Source organism: Syngnathoides biaculeatus, chromosome 9 (genome assembly GCF_019802595.1).
Source record: "Syngnathoides biaculeatus isolate LvHL_M chromosome 9, ASM1980259v1, whole genome shotgun sequence".
NCBI classification, from domain to species: domain Eukaryota; kingdom Metazoa; phylum Chordata; class Actinopteri; order Syngnathiformes; family Syngnathidae; genus Syngnathoides; species Syngnathoides biaculeatus.
In genome coordinates this window covers 8,131,967-8,152,175 of record NC_084648.1, presented here as the reverse complement: position 1 = coordinate 8,152,175, position 20,209 = coordinate 8,131,967, and the positions used below count along the sequence as shown (strand labels likewise).

The window sequence follows — 20,209 nt, the reverse complement described above, 5'->3', positions numbered from 1 at the left end:
TTCTCATCCTTTATACCTGTGCAATCCATTTCTCACAACGAACTGGGTCTTTTTGAGACGTGTGAAGAGTGAATCCATCCTCCCGAGTGTTCGAGCAATATCCCGCAATACAACGAGACGGCATTTTGGCTAACACGCAGGAAAAAAAAAAAACAGCTACTATCCCGCCGGTAAAACTAGTATAAACACACGACCCCGCCAGTGTGGGTGTCTGTAAAAAAACGTCACTTCCTGCTTCTTCTCCAAAACAAATCCCTCGAGAGGATTTTCATGGCGGGAGATACAAAAAGCCACCTCCGACAACGTCATGACGTGTGGTAAAAAAACGGATGGGTCCATTGCGGCTGTCTTTTTTTCATGATAAACAAAATTAAAAAACTAAAAACTAAAACTAAAAATCATGCTTTACGTGTCAGTAGACTTTTAAAGACCAGCTGTTGACTTTCTCAATCTCTGCTACAAATACAGTAACGCCTTCCCGCAAAAATAAATAAATAAATGAAAAATTTAAAAAACAAGGAAGCGAAAATGAGGAAGTTTCCAGTTGAAAATACCTCATGTATTTGCAAACGGAGGAACCACCTGCAAGGGGGATGGTCGACTGTCCACAAAATGGTGACATGTTGCGACCGACGCTGAATTGTAAGACTTTAAGGGTCAGTTCTTGGACCTCTCCTCTTCAGCCTGTATATGCTACCCTTGGGTCAAATTCTTCAAAACTTTAATTTTGACTACCATAGCTATGCAGATAACACATAGTTATATTTAGGAGTGTCTCCAGATGACTACAGTTCAATTGAGGTTTTGTGCCACTCCCTAAATCAGATAAATAACTGGATGAGCCAGAATTTTCTTCAAATAAATCAAACGACAAAACTGAGACAACTGTTTTTGGCAATAAGGAAAAGAGAATTGCTGTTATTAAAAACCAGGACTCTCTAGCTTTAAATCCAAAGACCAAGTCCGAAACCTTGGTGTTCTGATTGATTCCGACCTGACTTTCAACAATCATATCAAATCAATCACAAAAACTCCCTTCTACCATCTGAAAAACACATCTAGAGTCAAGTCTTGTATGTGTCAAGCAGACCAGAAAAAGTAGTCGACTTGACTACTGTAATGGTCTTCTGACTGGACTCCCCAAAAAGAGTATTAAACAGCTGCAGCTCATTCAGAATGCTACAGCTCGCATTCTGACCAAAATAAAGCGGTCAGTGGATATAACGCCAAAGCTGACTGGAAGTGAGTACACCAATCCTCGTACTTACTTCCAGTCAGCTTTGGAATAGATTTTAAAATTCTGCTACTGGTCTATAAATCACTAAATGATTTAGGTCCTGAATACATGAAAGAAATGCTTACGGAATACCAACCCAGTATAGCTCTGAGTTCGACTGACTCTCGGGTCAAATAGTGGAGCGTTGAGTCCAAAGCAAACATCATGGTCAGGCAGCATTTAGCTATTATGCTCCACACAAATGGAAGAAGTTGCCAGCAGAGGTGAGGTCAGCCCCAAGTGGGAAAGTTTTGAAATTCAGGTTGAAAACTCTTCTTTTTTTCCTCATGCTTTTAAAAATATATCCACTTTTTGATCATAGTACTTGCACTGTATGCAGTTTTAATTGACTTTTTTCAATATTTTGTTTTTAATGTTTATTGTTTTTATCCCCTTTTAATTGTTTTATCCCTTTGCTTTCAAATGCCTTTAATCATGTAAAGCACATTGAGTTATCTCGTATATGAAATGCGCTATATAAATAAATTTGCTTTGCTTTGCTTTAATTTGGGGATTAAGACTTTTAACTTGCAGAGAAGGGGAAACCAAGCAGACAGCTACTGGAAGTCGTGCATTGGTCACCGCAGTGTGTTCTTCTGCATGCACAAAGGTAAAGGTGGACATTTACAGTCGAGCTGAAGTGACTGATGTGGACGTCAGCTGTTGTGACTGGTGCGCAACTTTGACATCAAGACTCTTACACGGGAAAAAAAAAGAAGATTTTGAAGAGATGACCACTGTCGTGACAGTTGTGCAAGGTTGACATAAATGAATCCTGCATGGAAAAGAAAAGAGCTCTTTTGAAACTATCCACTGTCGTAACACAAACACGACTTTGACATTGAGATTTGTGTATAAAAAAATACAAACAGAAAAAGCTTTGGAATATTTTATCAACTGTAGTGTCTGATGCTGAAACTTGATGTCGTAGAAGGAGACATTTTTGGGATACTTTTGCACTCTAGCGACTATTGCACAACTTTCAACCCAATGATGAACAGCCTTTGAAATACATTTGAAACACGAACCGCTGTAGTTACCGAAGCAGCTTTAAAAGACTCACATATATCATTTAAAAAAAAAAACATTTGATAAGCCAATACTAAATTTTGACGTCAAAGACGAGCTGTCCACTGTAGTGACTAATGCACAGCATTAATGCCACTCATTTGCATCTATAGAAGTGTTTCTGAAATAATTTCTACTGTGGCGATGCAAAACTAAAAATTCTCTCACATACACACACGTTATCACAATAGGCCCTCTTGTCTGTGGTCATTTCCTGCCTGAGCGACACATTGAGTGACGCTTGTCTCACATTGAGGGTTTGGAGACTTTGGCGTCAGCCCTCGACACACTTTGGTCACAGGTTTGATGCCAAGCGTCATCACGAGGCGCTGCCCAGCCACTCTTCCAATACACCACGTTAGCACAACACAACGACCCATGTGCTAATGGGGTTCCACCTGGATGTGAGCCGCATGCGAGTGACATTTAGCGAGCGGCTTGTGTTGCGTCCAGGTGCACCAGGACCCGCCTCCGAGATCGACGCATTAATGGAGTGTCCCCCGGGGAAAAAAAAAGAAAAAAAAAACTTTCGTCAGATTCCGTAATTCACACTCACCGCTTTGAGATCCAACATGCGTGACATTCGATTAAATGTGCTCATTTGTGTGTGACGTTGAGGGAGCGTGGGAAAGAGCGGCATTGCACGTCTTATTTAAGGGCACGACTGTCTGTTTTATGGACAAAGAACAACCAACAAGGAGGCTGACGACGAGTGAGAGTGAGTAGAGCATCAGTACTGAACAGCCATTAAAACAAAAACATTTTCCTCTAAAGTCAAAAAGGAAAAAAAAAGTGTTATTGCTCAGCTGCAATTTTAATTTCCTTTGTAATTCTTTTGTGTGTGTGCTTGTTTTGGCACAATCTGAATCAGCCTCACTTCCTCGCCGAGCGTGAGCGCAAACAAAGTAAGCAATAAGCCTGAAGACAACTCCATCTTGTTGTCCATTGTTTCTCATTCGACCGTCACTGATTCTCGCGCTTTCTTTGTGCATTGTGCTACTTTGCAAATTAGCCCGAGGAGCAGGCACCGAATACCTGAGTGTCAGCAAATGCATCATCGAGTTATAAAAATGCTGCATTATGTTGAGGAAACGGAGAAGCTTACGGAGACACTGGAGAAAAGCATTCTTCTCTTCGTCAACTCATGAACAAACCTCCTAAATATGTCTTTTAATTAAAAAAAAATTACAACGGGGGAGGCGTGTTCTGCGATATCCTGGCATCACCTCAGGTGCCCAATCAGGTCACTCCGACGCCACTCCCATGCCGGTCACGGCTTTTAAAGGGAAAGATTTCTTGATTTTTCATGGGAATTATATTAAACAATAAGGTAGATTTCTGAGTTTTCCTGTAATATGCAATTTTCATTGTGAATTTGAAAGATTGCAGAGTGGTGATGCCTCGGCATTGACTTCAGCTGTCATGTGCAAGGCTGGACCACGGCCGAGAAGGGCGTGGCCTGGCCGCCGCTCTGAGCGGTTTCATCTATGACACCTGTCGCCGGTCACAGCTGCTTCACATGAGGCACTGGGATAAGACCATGTTTTTAAGTTGGAGTTTTGCCACTGGCATTTGCCAGTTCGTTGAGTATGCTTTCCCACATCCAGGGTTACTCCACCGCTGCGCCATTATTGCCCAGTCAAGCTTTTGGTTATGCTCGTTAGTTGACTCATAGTTATTGGACGTTATCGGATCCTCTCTTCTTGGACTGTGTTGTCGTGCACAACTTCTGTTTATAATAAAACCCACTAAACATCATGGCCACATCTTGGAGTCCTGCATTTGGGTCTGCCCGTGCACCGTTGGTTTGTGACATAAGCATCCAATTGGATCGCTCCAATGTCACCCAACTGCTCCTCACAGCCACAAGAAATTTTTTTGCACGGAATCAGTGGACTGCTATAATCGTGGGGGGCACATATTGGGAGTGGTGTGGTGTTTTCTTTTATTCGGGGGGGGGGGGGGCAGTGGTAGATGGGGGTCGAGTAGTCTTGTCATTTATGAAAAACTTGTTCAAACAAATCTTTTGAGCGACTGATTCTTTACTTTCTCAGTTTAGTTGAGCTCAGCTGCAAGCCCACTCCGCAACTAAAACTGTTCCGGAGTGCCGACAGTGATGGTGAGGCGGTGAGCTCCATGGTGGACATCTCTATCTACGGTGCTCCGTCGTAATATCTTTAGCCGTAGCCCCAATGGTTAAGATTGTCGCCTGCCCCTGTGAGGGACCTAGATTCCAGACCTCGACTGGACCGTCCCTGGGCCTCACGGCTGTGGGAGTCCTTGAGCAAGACACTGATAGCTCGAACTACTCCATGGGCACTTCAGCTGCCCCCTGCTCCAATGTGCGCCACTAACAAGCGTGTGTGTGTGTTCACTGTGATGTGTAAATTGCAGAGAACAAATTTTGTGTGGATGCATGCGTGTTCATGACAATAAAAATTCTTCTTATTATTATTATCTTTATGTGAAGCCAGACTGTGGTGCAAAAAAAGATTGGGGACTGCTGGCCGAGAGAAATGCAACAAATCAGCTGACAAGCAAGTTAGAAGCGAGGCTAGCTTGAGACCCCCTCGATGGCACCCCCTGCCCGCTACACTATTATTTTTTTTTTAGTCATCATTGCCTTTTGTGATAAATTAGAAATGAAAGTTTACCTGTGGGATTATAAAAAAAGTATCTATTTATAAATACAATTCTATACCCTGGCTCTCTTTCAAAGATACCTGGGATGGACTCCAGCTCGTCCACGACCCTAGTAAGGATAAGCGGTGGTTAAAATGCATGCATGAGTAGAATAGGGATGTCTGCAAAAGGACAAAAGTTCATCCAGTGAGGTCAGCGGCCGGTGATCAAAGTGAGCACGAAGCAACAAACTCTGTTGCTCATTTGAGAGGCAGACCGAAATTGTTCCGTGCTTCCACCCCTTCTTATGATGTACTTACTCAGACGAGAGAAAAACAACGATAACTTATACTCCTGGGACTTCATTTGTATTCACACAGCATTTCGCTGCACATTAACACATTCTGTGTGTGTGTATTACTGTAGCACAGTACACGACAGCCTATGTTTGTGCCACACGCACACAAACGCACACTACTGTCTAACGTGTGTGTAAATGACTTTACCATGCAGAATTCCACTTTTCTCAACGATAAGACAAACAATCATTCTTTTCCAACATGGTGGATAAGCCGCACTGGTGGATATAATGTCTGTTTTCCTGTGTTGACACGTTCGGAGAGGTTTGGGCGTCTGCGAGCATGCGTGCGTGTGCGTGCGCATGTGTGTACGTGTGTTTGATGAGGACAAAACGGCTGTTGATTCCGGTACAGTGGCCTTCATTGTTTGTGTGAGAGAGAGAGGTCAAGCCTGGGCTCGGACACTCAACACTGTAAATGTGTGTGTGCGTGTGTGTGTGTGCTAAGGAGGCTCACAAAAACCTTTCCCAAGAAAAGTGCTGCGCTATCTGTGTCTTTATGAAACCAGCTGCTGTCTTCGGGGGCAGTCAAAATCATAGACTTGTGTGTTCAAATGCACTTAAATGAATGACACCAATATCAGCGATAGATCTACTTTATGCCGCGAGGGGAATTAATTCCAGCCACGTATTGATGCATCTTTCTATATATAGAATACATTCAACCAAGGGTTCTCTTCAGGGACAGTTAGAAATTCCTTAACAACTGAGTGATTGTTCTGAATGTTCTTAGAATTATTCTATTTCCATCTACTGCAAGGGCGTCAAACAAATTTTTGTGGCGGGCCACATTTTACTTATCCCATTCATGGGAAGGGTGGCAATTTGTTGCCTTATTGAGATAAAAGTCTCCTAACAGGCCACAATCAAGGAAATAACACTTCTTTTTCGTTTTAATGCATAAAACAAAGGGGGGAAAAAGATGTAGCCTCTCGCAGACAGTGTCCTAAAACTGGGACGGGTATGTTATCAGTTCCGTGAGTTAGAGATATGTTTATTAATTAATTCTTATTCTAGAAAGACACTTACGGATTAATAATACCGATGGATTAGCATTTTGAAGACAAACTTGGTTGCATACTGACTTCTTCTTTCTCCCTACCTTCTCTTGGAAAACGCTCCATGTGTACTTGAGGCAGCCATGTTGGGTCAGAAAGGAAAGGGAAATAACTCCGTGCTAACTTTGACCGATGAGTTATCCTCTCCTGATACCAAATTATGTCTTCAGATCAAAACACTTAAATAGTTTGATATACTGAAGGATATAATGCGTTAAAATCATGATGTCCCAAAAATGGGAAGTTGCTCACGAATGGGATATGGTTCCCCTCGGAGGGCCATTATGACTGTGAAACCATAAACATCTTTAAACGCCTCATCATATTTACACATGAAATTTATGAACTCGTTTTGGAATCAGAAATCGACAGTAATACGTTTTTCAACTACTGTTGTTTGGTAACACAAAAATCCTTGTAATATCTCAATGTTATCATTTATCATATGACAATTTGAAATTTTGGTGCAGATTTGAACAAAAATCATGAAAGTCGATCCATATGATTTGCCTTCGCCGGTCACATAAAATCATGCGGCGGGCCGAGATCTGGCCTTGGGTTTGACACCCATGATCTACTGTCTATCTACAGGTGCCATCCAATCAGCCATCTAAGACAAGTGTTGCCTTCAAGGGCAATCAGAAACCAAGTTGTTTTTCTTACAGCTGAGTGATGGTTCCAAACATCTGGAAGTATTCCTTCCATCCATCTGTCCATCCATCCATCCATCCATCCCAGGTGCTGCGAGTATAAAACACCCTTTCCCCCCCACACAAATGTGTTCCAAATGTCTTGATATGTTCTACCATTCCCAGTATCCATCCAACGGTTTTCACTATAAATAGGCACGACTGCGCAATCCCCCAAATGCGCAACACTTGCATGTTAGCATTTCTCTAAAAATGAAACAGAATTGCTCCACTCGGTGATGCAACACATTTGCAACACCAATTCCACTCGCTAACATTTGATAATAAACATTAAACATGCTACAAAGGGACACATCTGCCATTTTCCCATTTCGCTCCAACGTTTTTTTTCCATGTAACTTCTTTTTATTTTGTGAAAACTGCTTGTCAGAGGTGAAAAACCCAAGCGTGTGCATGTGGATGCTGGCTAGCCAAGCAGTCTCCAAGATAGCACAGTAGGAAAGACAAAGGTGTCCATTCAGTTGACGTTTCAGGGAAGAGTGCTGAATCATTCCTGCTTTCTTGTGAGACGTGCACGCACATGCACATACACGCAAACACACACAGACACACACACACACACCGAATCCACGATAAAGCTATTGTAGAGGCGCCGTGACATTGAAGTAAGACCATGCCGACGCTTCGCCTCACCCAGATGTTGCACTCTTGTCGTGTACCATTACATGAGCTACGAACATGACAAGTCACATCAAATTGATGCATGCTGACGGATGAGATAAAAGTCATAATTTCATACACGTCAATCCGATAGAAGAAGACGCCTGCTAGCGTTAGCCGTAATTCAAGTCGCGGTTGGATGAAATCTCATGGACAACAAAGACTGAGTTTGTGAATACAGATAAATCACTTAAAAATGCTGATTTATTTGGCCTAGGAAAACATCAAAATCTAAGAATCAAAAGCAAAAAAAAAAAAAAAAAAAAAGCAATATGGCCAAAATTTACCTTAATATGGTCACGTAAAAAAATAGCAGACTTCCTGCATCCTTTCAAGAATGAAAGAGATATTTTGTTGGTGTATTCGTGATAGACATGAACAAATTTCATTCCCCTCTGTGAAACCTTCTTTCAGAGCTGAATTTTAAAGAAAATGGTGCAAATGAGGTCATTTTGAGGGTTGGGAATGCTAATGCAAATACAGCCTACAATGGACCTTTCCGACCTGTCAATCACTCGTACAATAAAAGCCAATTAGTTAGCTGCATTGTCTCAACCCCTGGCTCGAGACGCCCCTCTAGCCGTATTGTCCCACAAGCAACGCTGGTTGTCAGCGTCCGCTTGGAAAAGTTCATGTTACGAAGAAAATGGTCCTCAGATGCGCTCGGGGAAGGCGCAATTCTGACAGATATCTGGTTGGGTTACAAGGGGCCCGGTTGATTCATTTTCTAAAGCCTAAAACACAGTTGACAAAGTCTCTACGATGGATTAAGGCTCTCGGAAGAGCGCACGCACAACTAAATGTGGACAATATCAACAAACACAAGGCTGTATGTTTTGAAGGGAAGTGAGGGAGAAGTAATTTCTCTGAGTTTGATTTAAATATTATCAATGGTTTTTACATTGCAGGAGAAGAACTTTCAGTTTGTTAGAGTATCATTGACCAGCTGAATAAAGTGTGTCATGTTTTATGCCGACGAGTCGGGTTAGGGATACGTAAATGTGCGATGTCGTGCAAGAGTAATGTCTATTTGCCCATTTGTATCACATCGGACTTTTAAGACTGGGCACTGGGTTCCATTACGAGTCAAGTCAAATGAATACACCCACTCACTTATAAAGACTGCAATGATATTACTCGTGATCTTTCCAAGTAAAAAGTACTCACCCTGCTTCACATGTGCAGTATGATTCCACTATTTTATCCTGTTGGATTTCAATATGAAGACATTGCGTCCTGCTCCGTCCAAAATCTTAATTCCATGTACATATTCTTGTGTGAAAAAGTTGAGACCTCTCTGTAGAACTCTCTTGGACAAGTCTGACACATTTTGGCAAAAAACATACCCCAACATGGCTAAGAGGGCGGAGGTCCATAGTTGCTTTAAACCAAAATGGCAGACTCCTTTCTTGTGTCCTTATGGGCATGGCTTCTTGGGACTTTTTTATGGGTGTACTCATGATTGTCATGCTTACCAAATTTCATGTTGGAAAAGTGAAACTGGCAACGGGGGCTGAATTTTCAAAAAAAGAAGAAAAAAATCTGTGGTACACTCCAGCCAAACACGGTGATGAAAATTCAACAATTTTGTGTTCCCAGTAAGGCTAACATGGCCGCTTTAAACCAAAATGTCAGACTTCTTTTGTCTTTTCAAGCGCAGTTTCCTGAAACTTTTTTGTGGGTCTATTCAATACCAAATTCCGTTTTGCTGGGAAGAAAAAAAAGTCCAAGGGGTGCTAGCGAGCCAATATTTGTTATTGAGTTGCAAAAGACGATTGCAAATTGAGGCTAAAATGGCCACTCTAAACCAAGACTTTGGATTCTTTTTCATCGGTCTCCTCATGATAGACTTACGTTAAACTGTCTTGGGGATCCAGAATAAAAAAATTATACCGTAATAAAATAAAATAAACTACGACGTACGGGTCCCGCCCTAAAATCTGACAGCCAGTGTCGCAACCGGGTGTTAAAGTTTGGAAACTGAAAGGTGTCTCGCTGTCTCCTTTCAGGACAACAATGAAGGGCCCGCGACCATGACGGGAACGACAAGGCGTCTGCATGCCGGCGACTGAGGTGAGGTATTTATTGATCGTAATCTCCAAGAAGAATCACGACCCAAAGGGTCAGAATTCCTGGAATGTTTGCGATACAAAGAAACCAGATACGCAGGCCTTGCCATATGTTGCCGCATAATTGAAAAATGTCCAGCACATGCTACTAATTTAGGAAGAATCTGACTTTTCATCAATGCTTTTCTGTGCCAAAGATCATAAGTGGTGTTCCGCATATTTGACTTAAACAGCAGGCCGGAGTTCTCCTTACAATATTTCTTTGATAGGGTTTAGTAGGACTAGAAGGAAAGCTTTTTGTGCCTGAATGGCAAAAAGCACATTTAGAAAGATTAATTTTAGTCAACTTTTTTGGCAAAAAGACAAACGAGTGCAGCAGTGTTTGGAGAAACACCCAAATCATCACAGGGAGGTATGTTTTCCTTTGAAAAAAAAAAAACCAACTTCATCCCCTGCCAAGGCCAAACAAGCATCCATCCATCCATTTTCTGTACCACTTATCCCTATTAGGTTCACAGAAGAGCTGGAGTCTATCCCAGCACAAGCAGGAGACACCCTGGACTGGTCGCCAGTCAGTGACATATACAGTAAAACTCCACCAATATCATATTATACCTTCCATCTCCACCTATCCTCAAGGGTGACCTTCAGCCTACTACAGCTGACTATAAGCGAGACAAGTGTCACCGATGGTGTAGTGGTACACACGCTTGGTTTTGCCGCGGGCAGCGTGGGATTGATTCCCGCTCAGTGTCAATATCTGGCCTGCGACTGATTGGCGACCAGTTCAGGGTGAAGTCCGCCTTTTACCCGAAGTTGGCTAGGAAAGTCTCCAGCTCTCCCTTGACACTTGTGAGGATAAGCGCCTTGGATAATGCATGGATGGAAGCGGGAAACACATACAGACCACCATTCACACTCATAGACAATTTCGAGTCACAAATGAAGCCAACATGCATTTTTTTTTTTTTTTTGCAAATGTGGAAAGAAGCCAGAGTTCCTGGAGCAAACCTACGCCTGAGCCCAGATTCAAACACAGAACCTCAGAACTGCAAGTCAATTCCAAGCACTACTGCAAAACAATCAATGGAACCAAGTGGCAAACGTTCATTATCATTGGAGGTCACCATCAATCAATAAACAATCACAAAACAATGTGCACAAACAGGTCGGTGTGCGGGAAAGACGAGCGGAGGAAACAATACAAATAACCGGGAGGATCTTGATAAGCGGGTGCACACACACAGATCTGGAGTGAAAGTGAAAAGCAGAGTATGTACTTGTAGGTGAAGGTGGAAATAAGGTGAAATGAAGGTTGTGTAGCAACTTGAAGCAGTGTGCAGTCCGTGAATGTGTGTGTCCTGGCCCACTCTCCCAGATGAGACACTCCATTGCCAGATAATCCCCATGAAAATGCCTGTCCTCTCATTCCCTCGCTAGCTCCCTTCATTCATCCCTCCATCCTTCCCTGCAAAAAAACACTTCAATCACAGCTCATCTTCCACTTCCCGTCATCCAGTTTCTCCTGCGCAATCGTTTCGGGATTGGAAACGGCACCCATTGATTTTCCTTCTTCTTCACTCTCATCCCAGCGTGCGAAAAACACACTTGGCTCATTCAGGTGAGCTAGCGGTTAGCATTTAGCTGTGGATTTGTGTAAGAATGGGGAAAAATTCCCATAGTTCCTGGAGGTTCATGCGTGGATAACACAAGCTGGATGAGGCAAGAACAAGTGTGTGAGCATTATTTGGTATTTTTTTCCACCCATAAAAGATGCTGTTGGCTCACAAGAGGTGAACAAACTAATCTCGTTAGATTCATTTGTGTGCTTGCATGTGTAGGTGACCTTCAAATTCACAAAGACTGCAGATTTAATGGGAGGGAAACGCCACAAAGAGGGGATCAGCTTCTGTGTCACACATCCCGATAACCTTGTGCAACAATTAAAAAGGCAAGAAACTCAAAACACATCAGAGAAGAATAAGTCCAATCTAATCAATCAATTTTGAATAAAAATTTGCTGAATGTCACTTAGACAGGCATCATGTGATCAAAACCGCGGAAGTTCACGATAAAAATGTCACGGAAAGTTGCTGTCAAGACAGTGCAAGATATGCCGTTTGAAATTTTGCCTTTCTGACGTAAGTAAGAAGAAAAATCATCAAAATCATAATCTCACAGGAAGTCAGAAAAAGGGGGGGGAAGATAATAGATAATATTCCTCTTACTAATATGCCCCATCTGAATTTCACAATAAGTTAAAATATATTCATTAAAATTATAAAGTAAATTCTAAAAAAATATATATAATATATATATATATATATGTATATATATATATGTGTATATGTATATATATACATAATAAAAATGATAAGTTTCTTTCTGCTATGCTTCTCAGAACTCAACAAAAACAGACAAAGTAAAAAAAATACGAATATAAAGATAGTCCATAGTATGTTGCTTGTTGTTAAATCTGGATGAATGCAAACAAAAAAAAAATTGAGAAAGTAACAAATAGACAAGAAAGTCAACATCAAGACAGCATGATATGGTGCTTGCTATAAGTAAAAACAAAAACGATTAAAGTTACTCTTGTTGCCTTTACATCACATTAGTTTTTCTCATTGTCATGGAAATGAGGCTCAATCAAGAGGAAAAAAGTAATTCAAATTAAAAAAACAATTCTACTACTGCACTAGTCACTGTGACGACCGTGCGTGATATGGTACTTGTTTCCATGGCTTTCTGGAAGGAGACCAGAAACAAAGAAGCAAACAAGTGTCAAAAAAGTCCATCCATCCATTTTCTTAGCCACTTATCCTCACGAGGGTCGCAGAAGTGCCTATCCCAGCTATCAACAAGTAGGAGGCGGGGTACACCACGAACTGGTTGCCAGCAAATCGCAGGGCATATAGGGACAGACAACAGTCAAACTCACAATCACACCTAGGGGCAATTTAGAGAGTCCAATTAATGTTGCATGTTTTTGGGATGTGGGGGGAAACCGCAGTGCCCGAAGAAAACCCACGCAGGCACGGGGAGAACATGCAAACTCCACACAGGCAGGGCCGGGATCGGACCCGGGTCCTCAGAACTGTTAGGCCAACGCTTTACCAGCTGAACCACCATGCTGCTGTCAAAAAAGTCATCAAAGTAAAAAAGAAATAATCATAGAAAGTGGATAACTGTCTTTTTTAATGGAGACTGATTTGGATAAATCGGCAGTTAATGGCACAAATAAAGTCAGTCTGACTGCCTTTGTGTCACATAATGTCTTATTTTTGTCCTCGTCATGGAAATAAGATCATTTACTCAAAGCAGTGCATAAAAGGCTGCTAACCCTCTCTGAACACAGGGAGTCATAAAAATAAGAAAAAATAGTTAAAGTTGATAAACTTGGAAGATGTTAACAACAGTCCATGACATGCTGCTGAACCCATTTTGGGGGAAAAATAGCAAAGGTCACTGTCAGATATGAAAGTCTGGCTGGGTTACACATTTGCCATGAAAATCGGATTATTTTGCCAGGACAGTGCATGATATGGTTGATGCTATGCCTCTCTGAACTCAGGAAAGGCCAGAGAAAGCCATACACGTAAAAAAAAAAAAAAAGAAAGTAAAAGAATGTCAGAGGGTCACTGTAAAGACAGTGAAAGATATGCGATTGTACAAAATTTGGACCAATCTGGACCTGAAGGGGACATGAACCTCAGGCTAGTCGTTTAAATCCCGCATTACATCCCATTTTTTTCCTTGTCATGGAAGTGAGATAATTTAGTCACAACAGTGCATGATATGCTGTTAGAAGTTGAAGGTGAAAATAAACCGGCCCCTCGAAGTCACAGAGACATATTTTTGTGTCCGTCATACAAATGCGCTTCTTTCGTCGAGATTGAGCGATATGCTTGGCTACCATGGAAGTCGTGACTATCCCGATCGTGTTGTTTCTATTGGAACATTACAACTATTCATAACACGACATAACTGGTAGCTAATAAAGAAAGAATGCGATTGGATCTCTGCAAGTGCGATAAACGCTACAGATGCCTCACATTCTGGTCCTGGTATTTTCCACCAACTGTAAAGCGACACTGCGAGCAAACTGAGTATGAGGGGGGGCTGAGTGTGTTCTGGGGGGCGGAAGGGGGGCAGCTGCGTGTGAGTGGGGACATGGCGGAGATGTCGTCAAGGAGAGAGCTTTTTCTATTTCGGCCCTAGGTTGGCGGTTAAACTCAGGCGAGCTGTCTGACAGGAGGTACCATTGAGTGAGGGGTGGGGGCCGGCGGGGGTGCTGGCGAGTGGTGATGTGTGTGGGGGGGAGGCCTTATTTAGAAAAGTAGAGCTCAGGGAGGAGGTGGTGGGGGGAAGGGGTGAAGAAGAAGGCGGGATGAGTGTTTTAAGCAGAGAAGGGAAAAGTTTGAAAGTCTTCCCTTCAGATGACATTGTGACCTTTACAAACATGTTCGCAGCCATCCTTCTTGCAAGACTTTTCCACGTCTTCGGGTGTGATAACTTTCAGGTTTCAAAAAGAAAAATAAACGTTTCCTATGCAATTTCAATTAAAAAAAACAACTTTCTGTAGATGAGCTGCCTAAACCGACTGCCATTGTGATTTAGACGGGAAGTAAACTAGAAGATGCCGAGTGCGGCGAATGTCAATTTTAAACAATAAGGACATCAAATTTGACCTTTTGCCTTCCTTTTTCAGAAAGGATGCTGTTATTAGATGCAGCATGTCAACTTTAAGATTGCTAGTCAGATTTTCTCATTCAAATGACATTCCCAAACAAAACCATCATTATCCATATTTAGCAGTATACTAATCTCTTGGACAAAATAACAGCTAGCCAACAGCCTCATTGGGCTGTCGGAGGGACAGGAAGTAAACAAGAATGTGCAAGATTAAAAGTCCAAAAAGTTGTTGTATAAACGAGCAGCTAAAACAGCGGCAATCCTTTCTGTTATCAGTTTGTGTAAATGAAGTTTCTTAAAAGGGTTGTCTTTGAGAGTAAAACAGGAAGTAAAGAAGGAGCGATCAAAGTTTGGTGTCACGTTGAACTAAAAAAAAAAGAAGGATGTTGAATTTTGATTCACAATCTTGCCTTTCCATTTAAGAAGACATTTGGGGGTGGCTTCAACAGGCATAATGACGCTAATATATTATGGAAAAAAAAGATTCATTTTGAGAGCCGCCTGTTTCCAAAATGCTACATTAGTGTAAATGACCCTCCCAAAAAAACAAAACAAGATTTCCACACCCCCAAAAAAATGTTTTGTGTAAGAGATCTGCTTCAATGTGAGGCCGTTGAGAATAAAACAGGAAGTAAGCCAGAAGAACTGAGTGAAGTCTATTGACATGTTCAACTTTCATATTTAAAATTTTTGCTTTTCTGTTTGAGAAAATCAGCTTTCTGCTTCTGTTTTTCAAAAGCTGTACTGATGAACAGTAACAGGAGACAGTTCATTCTTTATTTTTTATAGCTCTACTCATGATAGACATGCCTACAAAAATGTCACGTTGGTGTGTAAAAATTGGCTTAAGGTTTTTTTTTTTTAAAAATCTGGGGGCCGAAATGAACCCATTCCGGCCATTTCAAAATGAAATGGCAGACTTCTTGTGTCTTTCTGGGCAAGGGTTCTTGAGACATTTTTGTGAGTCTACTCATGACAGACATATCAAAATAACACTTGCTTAAGGGTCTGATGGTTTTTGTTTTGTTTTTTTTTTTTATTTTTTTTACTAGACTACCTAACTCCAACAAGCCAAGTCTGACAACCACTTTCCATGGCTTGTCAGTTGAAGCGGCCCTCTATCTCTCTTCCGGGACCTGAGCGTCTCAGGCGAGTATCTAATTAAATCAGTCAATTATGTGGCTCGTTGCTTATGGCAATGATACGTGTTGAAAACAAAAATCTCATCAGCGCGGGTTCGACCTGGACACTTTGTCAGAGGCTCTTTCTGCTTCACGAACGGTCGACTGGCTACGCTGTGAGTGCGAGCTCCCGACAGTCTAGAAAGGCAAGGAGAAGACCAACTTTCACGTGTTTGGACGCTCCAGCGTAGCACTGAGGGGTCAGCGGGAGGGCAAGACAACAGGAAGTACATGCAGCAACACACTCAGGGTGTGTGTGGGAGCGTCAGTGTGCGTGTGTGTGCACAGAGGCAAAATATGCACACGCTGCTTAGGAATCTGTTCAAAAACACCCAGAAATTGGACAGCGATGTATTTAATTCTCTCCAGGAAATGTCTAAGCTTAGCCAGCATCCTGGTGAGCTTGTGTGTATTGTATCTGTGTGTGTGTGTGTGAGTGAGTGTGTGTGTGTGTTTGAATGTGTGCAGTTGCAGGATCAGAGGTGGAAGGCAGCTTAATTGCCACAGCAACAGCGGCAGAAGCGCGAGGTGATGGGGAAGCGATTGGCTTAGCATGGTTAGCTTAGCATTGTCTTTGAGTTCATTGTTCGATTAGTGTCAAATCGAGGGCACAATGAGGTTCGTGTGCGCTCATGACTGCATGCACCGTCTGATTGGTGTATTTGAATAAAATGACACTGGTGAGGCGGCACCGTGGAGCTGATGTAGAGCGTTGGTCTCACAGTTCTGAGAACTAGGGTTCAAATCCCGCCCCCATCTGTGTGGAGTTTGCATGTACTCCCCGTGCCGGCATAAGTTTTCTCCGGGCACTTTGGTTTCCCTCCCAAATCCCAAAATCATGCTTTAACTGGAGACTCTAAATTGTTCATAGGTGTGATTGTGACTTCGAATGGTTGTTTGTTTCTATGTGATCAGGTCGGACTGACGCAAGGATAACCTATGGGGAGATTGATGAAGTCTTAAATTAGATTGAGCACGCAAAAATGGATGGATAGCAGCATGTCAATCACTGTAACAGAGTAAAAATATACTCAAGTAAAAAGTATGGCGCTTTCAAAATCCTCTGGAAAATAGAATTGATCTAAAATGTCACTTGTTGAGTACATGTAGCGGAGTTCATGTCGCGTGCTACTGCCAACATCTGGCCATAAGGAATTAATGCGTTTCCTAGTTCCAAATCTTGCCAATGGTGAACAGCTTCCCCCCCAAAAATTGTTACTCTACCAAAAGTAGCATGTTCCAGACTCTAAAGATTTGTGTTTTGTATTCCTCAGTGTGATGCTCTCTCGCTCTATGCTCATTATACAATAGATTGAACCATCATGACTCCCACATCACTTCCCCACATTTAACATGGCGCCACATAGCCATGGGAGGTACGTCATTTGAAAATGGATTTGAATGATATGTACGTCTGTGAGCCGGAATTACACAAGTACCTTCTCTTCCTGTATTGTGCCACAGCACCCGTAAACAACAGCAGCCAATTCTGGAAGTAACAGAATATAGCAACAGAATTTTAAGTGTCGAATTTTTATTTTTGGAGACATTGTTCAGTCCCAACGGTCCGTTTAACCGATATCCATTATATCAGGGTGCGTTTTATTGAGGTTCCACTGTACAGAATTTTATTAAACCTTTTACTCTGACAACGGTTACTGTTTTTACACGAGTATGACATTCAAGAATATTGGAATTTTTGGTACTTGTTCATTATTTTTACACAATTTCAAATGTTAATGTAAAAAAATAAGACTCAGAGTTTGCGTTTTTACCTTCGTGGCACCCCCCCCCCCCAATGCAAAAATGCTTTGCAAAACTTGGCTACAGCTTATAAAAAGGATAGAAAAAGGCCACAGCCTGATCCATAGGAGCGAGGTGTGGGAGTGATCACAGCTGACTTCAATCATCCCACCGATGGCGCATGGCGCAACACAGACATCCAATTTTTTTCTCAAGAAGAAACAGACTTGCGCATGTCCGGGAGGGCAAAGTGTTCACACTACATTAATACAGGACTGCAAGCAGAACTACACGAGGAAATGATGTAAAGATGGCTTGGAAGGAGACCACAAGTATCTACGCCATAACATGGGCACTTGGAGACCTCCCGTCACCACTAACCATTTGTCTGCCCCCCTCGTACACGTGTTAGACACTGGGATGTATTAAAAAATATAATAACGATGACAATACTGCATTCAATTAATTGATTTCCACAATGATGCAGAGCTGTTCGATACGCACTGTTTACATATTAGTGAATGAAATACCACATGGTGTAACGGAGGACGACAGATTAGCACATCTGCCTCACAGATCTGAGGAAACAGGTTTCAATCCAGCCTCGCCCGAGTAGCGTTTGCATGTTCTCCTCATGCCTGCGTGGGTTTTCTCTGGGTGCTCCCACATCCCAAAAACATGCATGGTAGGTTAACTGAAAACTGTAGTTTTGTCTGTAGGTGTGTAAATGTGCCCTGCGATTGGCTGGCGACCAGTTCAGGGTGTACCACGCCTCTTACCCAGATTCAGCTGGATGGGCTCCAGCACACCCGCTACCCAAGTGAGGATAAGCAATTTCACGGACTTCAGTATGTTGGCTTTCCCCCAAATCAAAATCACCAAAATGTGTTCTAGGGTGCACTGGAAATTAGATGAGGTCTCAGCGGGTATACGTTTAGATCACGGGTGTCAAACTCATTTTTGTCGCGGGCCACATTTTACGGTTCCCCTCGGAGGGCCGTTATGACTGTGAAACCATAAAAATCTTTAACCGCCTCATCATATTTACACGTGAAATTTATGAACTCGTTTTGGAATCAGAAATCGAGAGTTATACGTTTTTCAACTATTGTTGTTTGGTAACACAAAATGCTTGCAGTATCTCAACGTTATCATTTATCGTATGACAATTTGAAATTTTGTTGCAGATTTGAAGAAAAATCATGAAAGATGATCCATATGATTTGCCTTCGCGGGGCACATAAAATCATGCGGTGGGCCGGATCTGGCCCCCGGGGCCTTGAGTTTGACACCTATGCTTTAGCTCAACTTTCTAACAACAAATATTCACTCCGCCAGGCACGTGTCCAAGGACACACCTTTTCTGCGCCGGAATTGCCAAACTGGCAAACAAGCGCACTGAGTCTTGAGCCAGCGTTAAAATCCGGCTGTGACAACACTTGTGCCACCGACGGCGGCAGAACTGGCAACTCGCACGGGACGATTTTCAACCCACCAGAAAAACAAAGATGGAGTTTGCTTCAAGTGATGTGAATAAGTTTTTTTGTTATATAAATGGAACAATTAGGGTACAGTACTGATTTAACAGGAAATATAATCAAACACAAAAAAACTCATTTAGAACACTCACAAAGACCCGCTATAGGTCACAACACCAGCTCCTGTTGTCATTCACTAGGCCTTTGAAAGCTGAAAATCAACACACAAATACTGCATTACTGTGTGTGTGTGTGTATTTCACATTCTCTTCAGTTTTTGGTATGAATACTACAGTATTCTTCTATTTTTCCGAATTAAAAAAAAACTATAAAGTGTTTTTCTAGGTGTCTGAAATTGATTACTGGCATCGCAACTACGGTATATTGAAAGGAGAAAACTGATTTGAAATCCAAGTAAATGGACAACAATCTTGGTTCAAGAACCAATTCAAGTCCCACGGTGCCAGTTTTTGCTTTGATTTGATTTCTACGAAGAGCTCAGACTCTACAGTACTATCGACCATCATCATATATGGAAATAGAGCAGACGGACCATCTGTGCTTCTTGTTATGTTCAACTTCATCCACAGTACGCGCACGCGTACACACACGCACACGCACGCGCACACACGCACACACACACACACACTATCTCCTCTTACCCATCTGTGCTTGTGTCAGATGTCTTTCATGGGTCCACTGCGGATGAGAGCCCAGCCGCTCGTCCGACTTTTGCCCGAGCAAGGCGCTGCATCCCCGGCTAGGAGGACCAGGTTGCGGCCAGGGGAGAGCGCTGCAAGTCCGGGTCTCGGATGGTCTCGAATCGATGGTGGTCGGCGGTCGCTATAATCCTTTAGATCCTAAATTCGTCAGGATGGAAGGATGTGGAGGGATGAGACGGAACGAGGTGGGGGTGCCTTCGCGGGGGTGTCCACAACCGATGTCCGCCGTTCTCTTGGCCCGATGTGGGTGCGTGTTGACGGGCCTTGGTCTGCCCGGCCTTCTTTCACTTCCTCCGGGTCCTCGTCCCCCCCACTGCCGTGCAAAAAACAAGTAGATATTCCTTCTCTTCTTCTCCTTTAGTGGATATTCACCATCTTCGCTGCAGGTTGGAAGGAGGGCGAATGAAGGCAGCTCAGCGAGAGGATAGCTCCGCCTTCCTCCGTCACGCCGCCGCGGACAAGGGGTGGAGGGGGGCTGCGTGGAGGCTGGATAGATGGGCGGCAACCACGGGAGGAGGTGGAGGGGGTGCAGAAATATGAGAGGGGGTTGGCGGATGGAGCCGGAGGAG

General features: G+C 42.7%; 1 protein-coding gene and 1 long non-coding RNA gene across 4 annotated transcripts in view; one reads left to right on the top strand and one right to left on the bottom strand.

Annotated features, from left to right (window-relative positions):
- mgat3b (beta-1,4-mannosyl-glycoprotein 4-beta-N-acetylglucosaminyltransferase b) overlaps positions 1-19,719 on the bottom strand; it is a 36,521-nt gene extending 16,802 nt beyond the window's left edge. The window contains 1 exon segment of the mRNA XM_061829198.1: positions 19,581-19,719. The gene's annotated coding sequence lies outside the window, so the exon portion shown is untranslated.
- Positions 2,280-19,713, top strand: LOC133505760 (uncharacterized). 3 transcript variants are annotated; one of them, XR_009796331.1, is made up of 4 exons: positions 2,280-3,062; positions 9,762-9,825; positions 18,779-18,969; positions 19,600-19,713. It is a non-coding gene; the product is annotated as an uncharacterized LOC133505760 (long non-coding RNA). The 3 variants fall into 3 exon arrangements; XR_009796329.1 differs by lacking the exons at positions 18,779-18,969; positions 19,600-19,713 and adding an exon at positions 15,569-16,511; XR_009796330.1 differs by lacking the exons at positions 18,779-18,969; positions 19,600-19,713 and adding an exon at positions 11,663-11,772.
- Positions 19,720-20,209: the final 490 nt, after the last annotated feature.